Here is a 17,094-nt window from a genome sequence, read left to right on the forward strand (position 1 = left end):
TAATGTACCCCCCATAGAATATAGTACAGCCCACCTCCCCATAGAATATAATGTACCCCCCATAGAATATAGTACAGCCCACCTCCCCATAGAATATAATGTAGCACCCCATAGAAAATAATGTACCCCCCATAGAATATAGTACAGCCCACCTCCCCATAGAATATAATGTAGCACCCCATAGAATATAGTACAGCCCACCTCCCCATAGAATATAATGTAGCACCCCATAGAATATAGTACAGCCCACCTCCCCATAGAATATAATGTAGCACCCCATAGAAAATAATGTACCCCCCATAGAATATAGTACAGCCCACCTCCCCATAGAATATAATGTAGCACCCCACAGAATATAATGTATCTCCCCCCCGGTGTGTATATGTACACGCCGGTCTCCTCCTCACCACCGGTGAAGCCGCTGCTGGCACAGAGCTGACATCGTGCAGATGGCCCCGATCACATCAGACAGCGCCGCCCTTTGCTCTCCAATAGAATAGCGTCGTAGTGCGGTATGCGCGCATGCTACGACTCCGGCGACACGGTCCGCAGGAGGATTCTGACAGAAGGACACATGTCCGGTCATATAATAGATATATAGTCACGAGCGAACTGGTTGACACCCTTTAAACTGTTCCAGAAAATGGGTGCAATTTACACTTGTTTTGTTCTATACCTGTTACTTATCAAAAAGTGTGTGCAGTACAGTGGCTGAGCGCAGGCAGGCGCACGTGGAGGGACGGACCGCCGGAATAGGCAGCTGCTGGATCAGACTATATTGCAACACGGGCAGCTGCTGTCACCGTCACGATCCCACCAGCCTCCGAAGCCCACTGGTCTACATCCAGACACCACCGCACACATCTCTATAAGCAGACCTCAGCGCTATTTATGTCCCAGTAATGACCAACCACTATAAATTATGGAGATTTTTTAAAATGCCACCAGAGTGATCTGCTGACAAACTGAACATCCCTGTTGTCAAAATGTCCCGCCCCTGCTGTGTATTTTGGAGAAACTAGGTGACACGTTTGTGTTTCCTGCAGCTCATTTGCATATATGGATGAGCAAGCGCTGTGATTGGCTGCTGTAGAATCCTAGTATGTTTCAGTTGGAAGAGAGGTCAAAGGCCATCGTGTCTGTCCGCCTGCTGCTCAATGCAGCAATGGCAGGATTCACTAAACCCTCTCAGACATATGTCTGTCCAGCCTCTGGGTGAACAGTCCCACCGAAGGAGAACTCGTCACCTCCTCTGGTGGCCGCCTGTTCCACTCATTGCTCACCCTCACTGTCAAAAAGTTTTTTTCTAATGTGTATCTTTTCCCTTTCATCCCATTGCTTCTCGTGCTTCCATGTGCAAATGAGAATAAGGATGATCCCTCTACATTGGGGCAACCCTTCAGATATTGGTGTCCTCCATCTAATAGAAGGGAACGCCTTTCCGACAGAACAGGCTGACTGAACGTGACGGCCGTCGCCATGATCCCTATGGCCGGCGCATACACACTGCTATGTTGCTGATGTTGTAGCACATTACTTCAATGAAATATTAATGGTGCTGACACGTGCCGGATTATCAGACGTTGTCAGTATTAATCGTGGTGACAGGTGCCGGATTATCAGATGTTGTAAGTATTAATCGTGCTGACACGTGCCGGATTATCAGATGTTGTCAGTATTAATCGTGCTGACACGTGCCGGATTGTCAGATATCATGAGTATTAATGGACATGAAACATGTGCCAGATTATCAGATGTTATCGGTATTAATGGTGCTTACAGATGCTGGATTATCAGATGTTATCAGTATTAATGGTGTTGACAGGTGCCGGATTATCAGACTTCATCAGTATTAATGGTGCTGACACGTGCCGGATTATCAGATGTTGTCAGTATTAATCGTGCTGACAGGTGCGGGATTATCAGATGTTGTCAGTATTAATCGTGCCGGATTATCAGATGTTGTCAGTACTAATCGTGCTGACACGTGCCGGATTATCAGATGTTGTCAGTACTAATCGTGCTGACACGTGCCGGATTATCAGATGTTGTCAGTATTAATCGTGCTGACACGTGCCGGAATAACAGATATCATGAGTATTAATGAGCCTGACAAATGCCAGATTATCAGATGTTATCGGTATTAATGGTGCTTACAGATGCTGGATTATCAGATGTTATCAGTATTAATGGTGTTGACAGGTGCCGGATTATCAGACTTCATCAGTATTAATGGTGCTGACACGTGCCGGATTATCAGATGTTGTCAGTATTAATCGTGCTGACACGTGCCGGATTATCAGATGTTGTCAGTATTAATCATAGAATCATAGAATCGTAGAGTTGGAAGGGACCTCCTGGGCCATCTGGTCCAACCCCCTGCTCAAAGCAGGATTCGCTAAATCATCCCAGTCAGATGTCTGTCCAGCCTCTGTTTGAAGACTTCCATTGAAGGAGAACTCACCACTTCTCGTGGCAGCCTGTTCCACTCATTGATCACTCTAACTGTCAAAAAGTTTTTTCTAATATCTAATCTGTGTCTCCTCCCATTCAGTTTCATCCCATTGCTTCTAGTCTTTCCTTGTGCAAATGAGAATAAAGTTGATCCTTCTACAATGTGACAGCCCTTTAGATATTTGTAGACAGCAATTAAGTCTCCTCTCAGTCTTCTCTTTTGCAAACTAAACATTCCCAAATCCTGCAACCTTTCCTCATAAGACAGGGTTTGCAGACCGGTCACCATTCTGGTCGCTCTTTTCTGAACTTGCTCCAGTTTGTTGATGTCTTTTTTAAAATGTGGTGCCCAAAACTGGACACAATATTCCAGATGAGGTCTGACCAAAGAGGAGTAGAGGGAAATAATGACTTCACGTGATCTAGACTGTATGCTTCTGTTAATACATCCTAGAACTGCATTTGCCTTTTTTGCTGCTGCATCACACTGTTGACTCATATTCAGTCTGTGATCTATTAGTATACCCAAGTCTTTTTCACATGTGCTGTCACTTAGCCCTATTCCTCCCATTCTATATATGCTTTTTTCATTTTTATTGCCCAGATGTAGTACTTTGCATTTCTCCCTGTTAAAAACCATTCTGTTAGTTACTGCCCACTTCTCCAGTTTATTTAAATCTTTTTGAATCCTCTCTCTCTCTTCTCTAGTATTAGCTATCCCTCCTAGCTTTGTGTCATCAGCAAATTTACTCAGTTTACCCTCAATTCCTTCATCTAAATCATTGATAAAGATGTTGAACAATACAGGGCCCAGGACAGAGCCCTGTGGTACCCCACTTGAGACATTCTTCCAACTGGATGTGCAGCCATTTACGACCACTCTTTGGGTCCGATCACTAAGCCAGCTATGAATCCACCTAACAGTTGCCTTGTCCATTCCATACTTAGTCATTTTTTCAATAAGGATTGTATGAGAGACTTTGTCAAATGCTTTGCTGAAGTCAAGATATACTATATCTACAGCATTTCCTTGATCCACCCAATCAGTGATACCGTCATAGAAGGAAATTAAGTTAGTCTGACATGACTTATTAGTTACAAACCCATGCTGACTCTGTTTGATCACTTCATTCTTATCCAGGTATTGACTTACATGTTGTTTAATAATTTGTTCAAAGATCTTTCCTGGTATAGAAGTCAGACTCACCGGCCTATAGTTGCCTGGGTCCACCTTCTTCCCCTTTTTGAAGATAGGAACAACATTTGCTCTTCTCCAGTCTTCTGGCACTTCTCCTGTTCTCCAAGAATTTTCAAAGATTATGGAGAGTGGTTCAGAAATTTCTTCTGCTATCTCCTTCAGTACTCTGGGGTGTAATTCATCTGGACCTGGAGACTTGAATTCATTTAGGTTAGCTAAGTGTTTCCTCACTATCTTTCTGTTTATAGATATCCTGGATTCTTCTATTCCCTTAATAGGACAGTGAATAACAGTTGGTGTTACATTTCCTTTCTGAGAGAAAACAGATGCAAAATAGGAATTTAAAAGTTCAGCCTTCTCAACATCCTGTCTTACCATTTCATCATTTTCATCGTGTAAAAATCCTATAGCATCTTTGACTTTTCTTTTACTTTTGACATATCCCCAAAATCCTTTATTATTGCTTTTGACATCTCTTGCAAGCCTCAATTCATTTTCAGCTTTAATCTGATTTGTGCCCTGCAGATTCTGCAGACAGCATTATATTCTTCTTTAGATATGCCTCCCTCTTTCCATTTTATAAACATTTTTTTCTTCCTTTTTAGCATGTGCTTAAGTTCTGTGTTCACCCATCCTGGTTTCCTTAAATGCTTCCTATTCTTCCCTCTTTTCGGAATTGTTAACAACTGTGCTTTGAGAATTTCATTTTTCAAGATTTCCCATCCTTCCTGGACATTTTTGTCTTTAAGGATATCCAGCCATTGGATCCCTCCAATTATCTTTCTGAATCCCTTAAAATCTGCCTTTCTGAAATCTAACCTTGACGTCTGAGTCTTCACAGGTCTTCCGCCTCTAGTTATCCAAAATTCTAAAATAGCATGGTCGCTACCTCCTAGGGTTCCAGCCACTTTTACCTCCTCAACCATTTCCTCCCTGTTTATAAGGATTAGATCCAAGGTAGCAGTTCCCCTTGTTTTCTCCCCTACCTTTTGGAAGATAAAGTTGTCAGCAAGAGAGGATAAGAATTTCCTTGACCTGTTAGTTTTGCCTGAGAGAGATTCCCAACAAATGTCTGGATAGTTGAAATCTCCCATGACAACTATGTCATATTTTTTGGAGAACTTGGCCATTTGATGCATAAAGAGTTCATCCATATCTTCAGCTTGCACAGGCGGCCTGTAGTAAATGCCTACAATGGTGTCCTTTCCATTGTTCTGTCCTTGTATTCTTACCCAAACAGTTTCCACAGAACTCCCAGTCTCTGAAGCTTCAATCTCTGTGCAGATATATGCGTTTCTAACATACAATGCAACACCCCCTCCTCGTTTATCAAGTCTGTTTCTTGCAAATAAGTTGTATCCTTCTAGTCTTGTATTCCAATCATGTGTATCGTCCCACCAAGTTTCAGTGATTCCAATGACATCATATTTCTTTTCCTGTGTTAGTAGTTCCAATTCTCCTTGTTTGTTGCCCATGCTTTGTGCATTAGTATAGAAACATTTTAGTTTGTGATTGGTTTCTCTTTCTCCAATATTGTTATTAATTAGATTCTTTCGTCTTTGTTCTTCCTTTCCACTTCTATTAGCAGAGTTCTCAATAGCATTTGTCAGGTGTATGGCTTTTTCTGGTCTTTTGCTTCCCTTCCCATGTTGTTCTAGTTTAAAGCTCTCCTTACAAGTGTAGCAAGGCGACTTCCAAATACATGCTTTCCAGTCTTCGTAAGGTGCACCCCATCTCTAGCAAGTAGTCCATCGTATAAGTAGTTCACTCCGTGATCCAGAAATCCAAATCGTTGCTGACGGCACCATCGACGTAGCCAGTTGTTCACCTGCAGAATCTTATTCCACCTCCTTGTTCCATGGCCATCCACTGGGAGGATGGAAGAGAAGACCACCTGCGCTCCCAGTTCTTTCACTTTCTTGCCTAAGTCTTCAAAGTCTCTGCAGATGGTTTCCAGGTCGTTTCTTGCGGTGTCATTTGTCCCCACATGTAGTAGCAGGAATGGGTAGTCATCTGTAGGTCTGAAGAGTCCTGATATCCTGTCAGACACATCTTTAATTTTTGCACCTGGAAGACAGCACATTTCTCTTGAAGTTATATCCGGTCTGCAGATAGCGGCCTCTGTTCCTCTCAACAGGGAATCCCCCATGACCACCACTCTCCGTTTCTTCTTCACAACATTTTTCTTTCTCCATCCAGGAGGACTCTGAAGGCGTACAAGGTTGCTGTTTGTTGGCAAAGTCTTATCCTGATGTATTTCTTCATCATTTTCCTGCGTGAGAGCCTGGTACTGGTTTCTGAGCAGTATGGGTGCTGACTGCCTCCTGATCCTCCTGCTTCTCTGGGTCACATGTCTCCATTCCTCTGTTTCTTCAGGTGCACTTCGAATTTCTTCTCTTTCTGTAACATGAAGAGATAATTCTGCTCTGTCCAAGAACTCTTCACCTTCCTTAATGATCTTCAACGTAGCCAACCTCTCTTCGAGATTTTGCAACTTTTCCTCCAACAGGGACACAAGCTTGCATTTGTGGCATGTGAAGTTTGGCTTTTCCACTGGTAAGTCTGTGAACATGTAGCAAGAAATGCAGCTCACCAAATGGCTCCTGGCCTCTTCCATCTTGAGATTTCTTAAAAACGATGAAATATGAGCCAAAATTCTCTTCCCCTGGTTTTCCGATTTCCTCTTTTCAGCTGCAACAGCCAAAACCCAGTGATCGTTGAGCTCGCGGAGACTCTTCACTTATCCCAGAAGGCACTGGGAATATGCAAATGATCTCCTCAAGACTCTTCCCCTGGTTTTCCGATTTCCTCTTTTCAGCTGCAACGGCCAAAACCCAGTGATCGTTGAGCTCGCGGAGACTCTTCACTTATCCCAGAAGGCACTGGGAATATGCAAATGATCTCCTCAAGAATCTTCCCCTGGTTTTCCGATTTCCTCTTTTCAGCTGCAACGGCCAAAACCCAGTGATCGTTGAGCTCGCGGAGACTCTTCACTTATCCCAGAAGGCACTGGGAATATGCAAATGATCTCCTCAAGACTCTTCCCCTGGTTTTAATCGTGCTGACAGGTGCCGGATTATCAGATATCATGAGTATTAATGGACCTGACAAATGCCGGATTATCAGATGTTATCGGTATTAATGGTGCTTACAGATGCTGGATTATCAGATGTTATCAGTATTAATGGTGTTGACAGGTGCCGGATTATCAGACTTCATCAGTATTAACCCCTTAACCCCCAAGGGTGGTTGGCACGTTAATGACCGGGCCAATTTTGACAATTCTTACCACTGTCCCTTTAAGAGGTCATAACTCTGGAACGCTTCCATGGATCCCGCCGGTGATTCTGACATTGCTTTTTTCTCACGACATAGTGTACTTCGTAGGGATATACTATTGAAGAGAAATAGCGCAATAGTGCATTATCCAGTGTAGGTATATCAATTTAAAAATAATACACTCACCAAATGGAGCTTGTAATAAGCATGGAGGATTCGCTGCTGCAGAAACCACAGATCCACGAGGGACCAACGTAGAAGATGCAGGAGAGGAGAAAAAGTGGTCAGACAATCCGCGCTGCAAATCACTTTGAACCCCCAAAGGGCTTCACAGAAGTTTATAACGTGCAGCCATCCAATTAAAGACATCATATTTTTTCCACAAAAATGATCTTTTCACCCCCAATTTTTATTTTCCCAAGAGTAACAGGACCCCAAAAGTTATTGTGCAATTCATCCTGAGTACGCTGATACCCCATATATGGGGGTAAACCACTATTTGGGCACATGGCAGAGCTCGGAAGGGAAGCAGCGCCATTTAACTTTTTTGGCTGGAATTGAGATCGGACGCCATGTCGCGTTTGGAAAGCCCCTGAAGTGCCAAAACAGTGGAAACCCCCCAATTCTAACTCCCACCCTAACCCTAGCCCTGACCCTAGCTCTGACCCTAGCCCTAATGGGAAAATGGAAATAAATACATTTTTTTTTTATTTTATTATTTTTGCCTAACTAAGGGGGTGATAAAGGGGGGGTTTGATTTACTATTTATGGCGGGTTTTAATTTTTGGCAGATGTCATACGCTAAAAGACGCTTTTTATTGTAAAAATAGTTTATGCATCACCACATTTTGAGAGCTATAATTTTTCCTTATTTTGACCCACCGAGTCATGTGAGGTCATATTTTTTGCGGGACGAGTTGACGTTTCTATTGGTACCATTTTCGGGCACGTGACATTTTTTGGTCGCTTTTTACTCCGATTTTTGAGACGCAGTATGAACAAAAACCAGCTTTTCTTTTGGAGGGGGGGGGTGCGTTTACACCGTTCCGCGTGCGGTAAAATTGATAAGACGCTTTTATTCTTCAGGTCAGTATGATTACAGCGATACCTCTTTTATGTCTTTTTTTATGTTTTGGCGGTTTTATGCTATGAAAAATTTTTTTTATAAAAAATAATTATTTTTGCATCGCTTTATTCTGCGAGCTATAACTTTTTTATTTTTTCTCTGATGATGCTGTGTGGTGGCTCGTTTGTTGCGGGACAAGATGTCGTTTTCAGCGGTACCATGGATATTTATATGCGTCTTTTTGATCGCGCGTTATTGCACTTTTTGTTCGTCGGTATGATAATAAATCATTAATTTTTGCGTCGTTTTTTATTTTTTAAGGGGAACGCTAAAGGGGTTAATTAATGGGGGACAGTTTTATAGGGTGGGTCATTACGGACGCGGCGATAACAAATAGGTGTACTTTTATTGTTTTTCTGTTTCTTTATTTTCAAAAAATGAATTTATTAGGGAATAATTTTTTTTCTTATTTATTTAACGATTTTATTAAAATTATTTTTACACTTTTTGTTTTTTACTTTATTATAATGTCCCATGGGTGACATCACTGTCCTGTGACAGATCGCTGATCTGTCACATCACAGATCGCTGTGACAGATCAGCGATCTGTCACAGGCACTGCTGCAGGCTTCCTCATGCCTGCGCTCTGCGGGCAGTGAGGAAGCCAGCTCCCTGCAGGCCCCCGAAGGTCCCCGTCGCCATATTGGATCCGGGGACCTGCAGGAAAGGCGACCCCCGCAGCGGCGCTGCACATCGCGCTGCTGTGGGGGTCGCAGGGAAGCACGGAGGGAGCCCCCTCCCTGCCGATGCTTCCTTTAACCCCTGGTACACCTCGATCATGTTTGATCGCGGTGTCCCAGGGGTTAACGTGTCGGGGGCGGTCACACATTGTGCCGGGTGTCAGCTGTGATAATCAGCTGACACCCGGCCGCGATCAGCTGCGCTCCCCCCGTGAGCGCAGCTGATCGCATTAGACGTACTATTCCGTCCTTGGGACTTAGGTCCCAGGTCACATGGACGGAATAGTACGTCTAATGTAGGAAAGGGGTTGATGGACCTGACAGATATCCCGGATTATCAGATATTATCATTATTAACATTAGTTTTTTTCATGTTTCACATAGAAGCTTATAGGGAAAAAAACACCAAAATTCGCACAGTTCAGCAGCGTCTTCAGCCTCCCAGCGATCGCAGATCGCATGAAATCACATCCACTTTTCTTGCACATATAGGCCGTAGCGTAAATGCTGTGTCTTCCGCTGATATTTTTTGGGGGGCAGAAATTCTGCTACGTTTAACTGTGTGAATAAATGCTGGGCAGGGTGCAATAGTTGACTGCTTTGTCTCCCATCCTAATAGGACCCCTAGCATGGTCCGCTGAGCGTTGAATGATCTTTTAATAGGCTTGGATTCTGATAAATAGTTGTTGCAATAATCGCTGGAACCAAGTCCTAGTGGCAGGGCTACAACCCACCTCCCCATAAAATATAATGTACCCCCCATAGAATATAATACAACCCACCTCCCCATAGAATATAATGTACCCCCCATAGAATATAGTACAGCCCACCTCCCCATAGAATATAATGTACCCCCCCATAGAATATAATACAACCCACCTCCCCATAGAATATAATGTACCCCCCATAGAATATAGTACAGCCCACCTCCCCATAGAATATAATGTACCCCCCCATAGAATATAATACAACCCACCTCCCCATAGAATATAATGTACCCCCCATAGAATATAATACAACCCACCTCCCCATAGAATATAATGTACCCCCCATAGAATATAGTACAGCCCACCTCCCCATAGAATATAATGTACCCCCCATAGAATATAGTACAGCCCACCTCCCCATAGAATATAATGTAGCACCCCATAGAAAATAATGTACCCCCCATAGAATATAGTACAGCCAACCTCCCCATAGAATATAATGTAGCACCCCATAGAATATAGTTCAGCCCACCTCCCCATAGAATATAATGTAGCACCCCATAGAAAATAATGTACCCCCCATAGAATATAGTACAGCCCACCTCCCCATAGAATATAATGTAGCACCCCACAGAATATAATGTATCTCCCCCCCCTTGTGTATATGTACACGCCGGTCTCCTCATCACCACCGGTGAAGCCGCTGCTGGCACAGAGCTGACATCGTGCAGATGGCCCCGATCACATCAGACAGCGCCGCCCTTTGCTCTCCAATAGAATAGCGTCGTAGTGCGGTATGCGCGCATGCTACGACTCCGGCGACACGGTCCGCAGGAGGATTCTGACAGAAGGACACATGTCCGGTCATATTATAGATATATAGTCACGAGCGAACGGGTTGACACCCTTTAAACTGTTCCAGAAAATGAGTGCAATTTACACTTGTTTTGTTCTATACCTGTTACTTCTCAAAAAGTGTGTACAGTGCGGTGGCTGGGCGCAGGCAGGCGCACGTGGAGGGAGGGACCGCCGGAATAGGCAGCTGCTGGATCAGACTATATTGCAACATGGGCAGCTGCTGTCACCGTCGCGATCCCACCAGCCTCCGAAGCCCACTGGTCTACATCCAGACACCACCGCACACATCTCTATAAGCAGACCTCAGCGCTATTTATGTCCCAGTAATGGCCAACCACTATAAATTATGGAGATTTTTTAAAATGCCACCAGAGTGATCTGCTGACAAACTGAACATCCCTGTTGTCAAAATGTCCCGCCCCTGCTGTGTATTTTGGAGAAACTAGGTTACACGTTTGTGTTTCCTGCAGCTCATTTGCATATATGGATGAGCAAGCGCTGTGATTGGCTGCTGTAGAATCCTAGTATGTTTCAGTTGGAAGAGAGGTCAAAGGCCATCGTGTCTGTCCGCCTGCTGCTCAATGCAGCAATGGCAGGATTCACTAAACCCTCTCAGACAGATGTCTGTCCAGCCTCTGGGTGAACAGTCCCACCGAAGGAGAACTCGTCACCTCCTCTGGTGGCCGCCTGTTCCACTCATTGCTCACCCTCACTGTCAAAAAGTTTTTTTCTAATGTGTATCTTTTCCCTTTCATCCCATTGCTTCTCGTGCTTCCATGTGCAAATGAGAATAAGGATGATCCCTCTACATTGGGGCAACCCTTCAGATATTGGTGTCCTCCATCTTATAGAAGGGAACGCCTTTCCGACAGAACAGGCTGACTGAACTTGACGGCCGTCGCCATGATCCCTATGGCCGGCGCATACACACTGCTATGTTGCTGATGTTGTAGCACATTACTTCAATGAAATATTAATGGTGCTGACACGTGCCGGATTATCAGACGTTGTCAGTATTAATCGTGGTGACAGGTGCCGGATTATCAGATGTTGTAAGTATTAATCGTGCTGACACGTGCCGGATTATCAGATGTTGTCAGTATTAATCGTGCTGACACGTGCCGGATTATCAGATATCATGAGTATTAATGGACCTGAAACATGTGCCAGATTATCAGATGTTATCGGTATTAATGGTGCTTACAGATGCTGGATTATCAGATGTTATCAGTATTAATGGTGTTGACAGGTGCCGGATTATCAGACTTCATCAGTATTAATGGTGTTGACACGTGCCGGATTATCAGATGTTGTCAGTATTAATCGTGCTGACAGGTGCCGGATTATCAGATGTTGTCAGTATTAATCGTGCCGGATTATCAGATGTTGTCAGTATTAATCTTGCTGACACGTGCCGGATGATCAGATGTTGTCAGTATTAATCGTGCTGACAGGTGCCGGATTATCAGATATCATGAGTATTAATGGACCTGACAAATGCCGGATTATCAGATGTTGTCAGTATTAATCGTGGTGACAGGTGCCGGATTATCAGATGTTGTCAGTATTAATCGTGCCTACACGTGCCGGATTATCAGATGTTGTCAGTATTAATCGTGCTGACACGTGCCGGATTATCAGATATCATGAGTATTAATGGACCTGACAAATGCCAGATTATCAGATGTTATCGGTATTAATGGTGCTTACAGATGCTGGATTATCAGATGTTATCAGTATTAATGGTGTTGACAGGTGCCGGATTATCAGACTTCATCAGTATTAATGGTGCTGACAGGTGCGGGATTATCAGATGTTGTCAGTATTTATCGTGCCGGATTATCAGATGTTGTCAGTACTAATCGTGCTGACACGTGCCGGATTATCAGATGTTGTCAGTACTAATCGTGCTGACACGTGCCGGATTATCAGATGTTGTCAGTATTAATCGTGCTGACACGTGCCGGAATAACAGATACAGTCATGGCCAAAAGTATTGACACCCCTGAAATTCTGTCAGATAATATTCAGTTTCTTCCTGAAAATGATTGCAAACACAAATTCTTTGGTATTATTATCTTCATTTAATTTGTCTTAAATGAAAAAACACAAAAGAGAATGAAGCAAAAAGCAAAACATTGATCATTTCACACAAAACTCCAAAAATGGGCCGGACAAAAGTATTGGCACCCTCAGCCTAATACTTGGTTGCACAACCTTTAGCCAAAATAACTGCCACCAACCGCTTCCGGTAACCATCAATGAGTTTCTTACAATGCTCTGCTGGAATTTTAGACCATTCTTCTTTGGCAAACTACTCCAGGTCCCTGATATTTGAAGGGTGCCTTCTCCAAAGTGCCATTTTTAGATCTCTCCACAGGTGTTCTATGGGATTCAGGTCTGGACTCATTGCTGGCCACCTTAGAAGTCTCCAGTGCTTTCTCTCAAACCATTTTCTAGTGCTTTTTGAAGTGTGTTTTGGGTTATTGTCCTGCTGGAAGACCCATGACCTCTGAGGTAGACCCAGCTTTCTCACACTGGGCCCTAAATTATGCTGCAAAATTTGTTGGTAGGCTTCTGACTTCATAATGCCATGCACACGGTCAAGCAGTCCAGTGCCAGAGGCAGCAAAGCAACCCCAAAACATCAGGGAACCTCCGCCATGTTTGACTGTAGGGACCGTGTACTTTTCTTTGAATGCCTCTTTTTTCTCCTGTAAACTCTATGTTGATGCTTTTGCCCTAAAAGCTCTACTTTTGTCTCATCTGACCAAAGAACATTCTTCCAAAATGTTTTAGGCTTTTTCAGGTAAGTTTTCGCAAACTCCAGCCTGGCTTTTTTATGTCTCGGGGTAAGAAGTGGAGTCTTCCTGGGTCTCCTACCATACAGTCCCTTTTCATTCAGATGCCGACGGATAGTACGGGTTGACACCGTTGTACCCTCGGACTGCAGGGCAGCTTGAACTTGTTTGGATGTTAGTGGAGGTTCTTTATCCAACATCCGCACAATCTTGCGTTGAAATCTCTTGTCAATTTTTCTTTTCCGTCCACATCTAGGGAGGTTAGCCACAGTGCCAGGGACTTTAAACTTCTTGATGACACTGCGCACGGTAGACACAGGAACATTCAGGTCTTTGGAGATGGATTTGTAGCCTTGAGATTGCTCATGCTTCCTCACAATTTGGTTTCTCAAGTCCTCAGACAGTTCTTTGGTCTTCTTTCTTTTCTCCATGCTCAATGTGGTACACACAAGGACACAGGACAGAGGTTGAGTCAACTTTAATCCATGTCAACTGGCTGCAAGTGTGATTTAGTTATTGCCAACACCTGTTAGGTGCCACAGGTAAGTTACAGGTGCTGTTAATTATACAAATTAGAGAAGCATCACATGATTTTTCGCACAGTGCCAATACTTTTGTCCACCCTGTTTTTTATGTTTGGTGTGGAATTATATCCAATTTGGCTTTAGGACAATTCTTTTTGTGTTTTTTCATTTAAGACAAATTAAATGAAGATAATAATAACAAAGAATTTGTGTTTGCAATCATTTTCAGGAAGAAACTGAGTATTATCTGACAGAATTGCAGGGGTGTCAATACTTTTGGCCATGACTGAATCATGAGTATTAATGAGCCTGACAAATGCCAGATTATCAGATGTTATCGGTATTAATGGTGCTTACAGATGCTGGATTATCAGATGTTATCAGTATTAATGGTGTTGACAGGTGCCGGATTATCAGACTTTATCAGTATTAATGGTGCTGACACGTGCCGGATTATCAGATGTTGTCAGTATTAATCGTGCTGACACGTGCCGGATTATCAGATGTTGTCAGTATTAATCGTGCTGACAGGTGCCGGATTATCAGATATCATGAGTATTAATGGACCTGACAAATGCCGGATTATCAGATGTTATCGGTATTAATGGTGCTTACAGATGCTGGATTATCAGATGTTATCAGTATTAATGGTGTTGACAGGTGCCGGATTATCAGACTTCATCAGTATTAACCCCTTAACCCCCAAGGGTGGTTGGCACGTTAATGACCGGGCCAATTTTGACAATTCTTACCACTGTCCCTTTAAGAGGTCATAACTCTGGAACGCTTCCATGGATCCCGCCGGTGATTCTGACATTGCTTTTTTCTCACGACATAGTGTACTTCGTAGGGATATACTATTGAAGAGAAATAGCGCAATAGTGCATTATCCAGTGTAGGTATATCAATTTAAAAATAATACACTCACCAGATGGAGCTTGTAATAAGCATGGAGGATTCGCTGCTGCAGAAACCACAGATCCACGAGGGACCAACGTAGAAGATGCAGGAGAGGAGAAAAAGTGGTCAGACAATCCGCGCTGCAAATCACTTTGAACCCCCAAAGGGCTTCACAGAAGTTTATAACGTGCAGCCATCCAATTAAAGACATCATATTTTTTCCACAAAAATGATCTTTTCACCCCCAATTTTTATTTTCCCAAGAGTAACAGGACCCCAAAAGTTATTGTGCAATTCATCCTGAGTACGCTGATACCCCATATATGGGGGTAAACCACTATTTGGGCACATGGCAGAGCTCGGAAGGGAAGCAGCGCCATTTAACTTTTTTGGCTGGAATTGAGATCGGACGCCATGTCGCGTTAGGGAAAGCCCCTGAAGTGCCAAAACAGTGGAAACCCCCCAATTCTAACTCCCACTCTAACCCTAGCCCTGACCCTAGCTCTGACCCTAGCCCTAATGTGAAAATGGAAATAAATACATTTTTTTTTTATTTTATTATTTTTGCCTAACTAAGGGGGTGATAAAGGGGGGGTTTGATTTACTATTTATGGCGGGTTTTAATTTTTGGCAGCTGTCATACGCTAAAAGACGCTTTTTATTGTAAAAATAGTTTATGCATCACCACATTTTGAGAGCTATAATTTTTCCTTATTTTGACCCACCGAGTCATGTGAGGTCATATTTTTTGCGGGACGAGTTGACGGTTTTATTGGTACCATTTTCGGGCACGTGACATTTTTTGGTCGCTTTTTACTCCGATTTTTGGGACGCAGTATGAACAAAAACCAGCTTTTCAGGAATTTCTTTTGGGGGGGGGGTGCGTTTACACCGTTCCGCGTGCGGTAAAATTGATAAGGCGCTTTTATTCTTCGGGTCAGTATGATTACAGCGATACCTCTTTTATGTCTTTTTTTATGTTTTGGCGGTTTTATGCTATGAAAATTTTTTTTTTATAAAAAATAATTATTTTTGCATCGCTTTATTCTGCGAGCTATAACTTTTTTTATTTTTTCTCTGATGATGCTGTGTGGTGGCTCGTTTGTTGCGGGACAAGATGTCGTTTTCAGCGGTACCATGGATATTTATATGCGTCTTTTTGATCGCGCGTTATTGCACTTTTTGTTCGTCGGTATGATAATAAATCATTAATTTTTGCGTCGTTTTTTATTTTTTAAGGGGAACGGTAAAGGGGTTAACTAATGGGACAGTTTTATAGGGTGGGTCATTACGGACTCGGCGATAACAAATAGTTGTACTTTTATTGTTTTTCTGTTTCTTTATTTTCAAAAAATGAATTTATTAGGGAATAATTTTTTTTCTTATTTATTTAACGATTTTATTAAAATTATTTTTACACTTTTTGTTTTTTACTTTATTATAATGTCCCATGGGGGACATCACTGTCCTGTGACAGATCGCTGATCTGTCACATCACAGATCGCTGTGACAGATCAGCGATCTGTCACAGGCACTGCTGCAGACTTCCTCATGCCTGCGCTCTGCGGGCAGTGAGGAAGCCAGCTCCCTGCAGGCCCCCGAAGGTCCCCGTCGCCATATTGGATCCGGGGACCTGCAGGAAAGGCGACCCCCGCAGCGGCGCTGCACATCGCGCTGCTGTGGGGGTCGCAGGCAGCGTCGGACTGGCCCACCGGGGAACCGGAGGATTCTCCGGTGGGCCCTGGCATCTGGTGGGCCCTGGCACCTGCAGGCATATAGGGCCAGCAGTTGCCTAGGGCCCCCGCTGCTCCAGGGGCCCCCAGCCAGTGGTGTGTCGCACACCATGCAGCTGCTATGGGGGGCCCTGCCAGCGGAGCAGCCTGTCCCCGCTGCTAAAGAGAAATGAATATTCACTGCGAAGCAGTGAATATCATTTCAGGTCTCCACCCCCAGAGGCCCCGCCCCCAGCCCAGTAAGCCGCTCTGCATCTGTAAATCAGGGCCGGCGCCGCCCTCAGTCCTCTCTGCTCCTGGCTCACAGCCAGTGCGCGATGACGTCACTACATCGCGCACCCGCTGTGTGTCTGGCAGAGGGGGCAGCTCCTGACACTGAAGCCGGGATCAGCGTGGGAGCGAGGAGGAGAGGTGAGTATTGTTTTTTTGTTTTTTTTTATATATCTCTCGCTCTCTCTATCTGTCTCTCTCTATCTATCTATCTCTATTTCTCAATATATCTCTCTCTCTATCTCTCTTATATCTATCTTTCTATCTCTATCTATTATCTATATCTATCTCTATCTATCTCTATCTCTATCGCTCTATCTTTATATCTATCTTTCTATCTCTACATCTATCTCTATATCTATCTATCTCTATATCTTTCTATATCTATCTATTATGTCTATCTATCTATCTCTATATCTATCTATCTTACTCTATCTCTATATCTATTATCTCTATATTTATTATCTATCTAGCTACCATCTATATCTATCTATCTTTATCTATATATATCTATATCTAATATCTATATCTATCTATCTCTATACCTATCTATCTATTTATCTAT

Source organism: Dendrobates tinctorius, unplaced genomic scaffold, assembly GCF_039654945.1.
Source record: "Dendrobates tinctorius isolate UK_male_01 unplaced genomic scaffold, ASM3965494v1 ptg000250l, whole genome shotgun sequence".
NCBI classification, from domain to species: domain Eukaryota; kingdom Metazoa; phylum Chordata; class Amphibia; order Anura; family Dendrobatidae; genus Dendrobates; species Dendrobates tinctorius.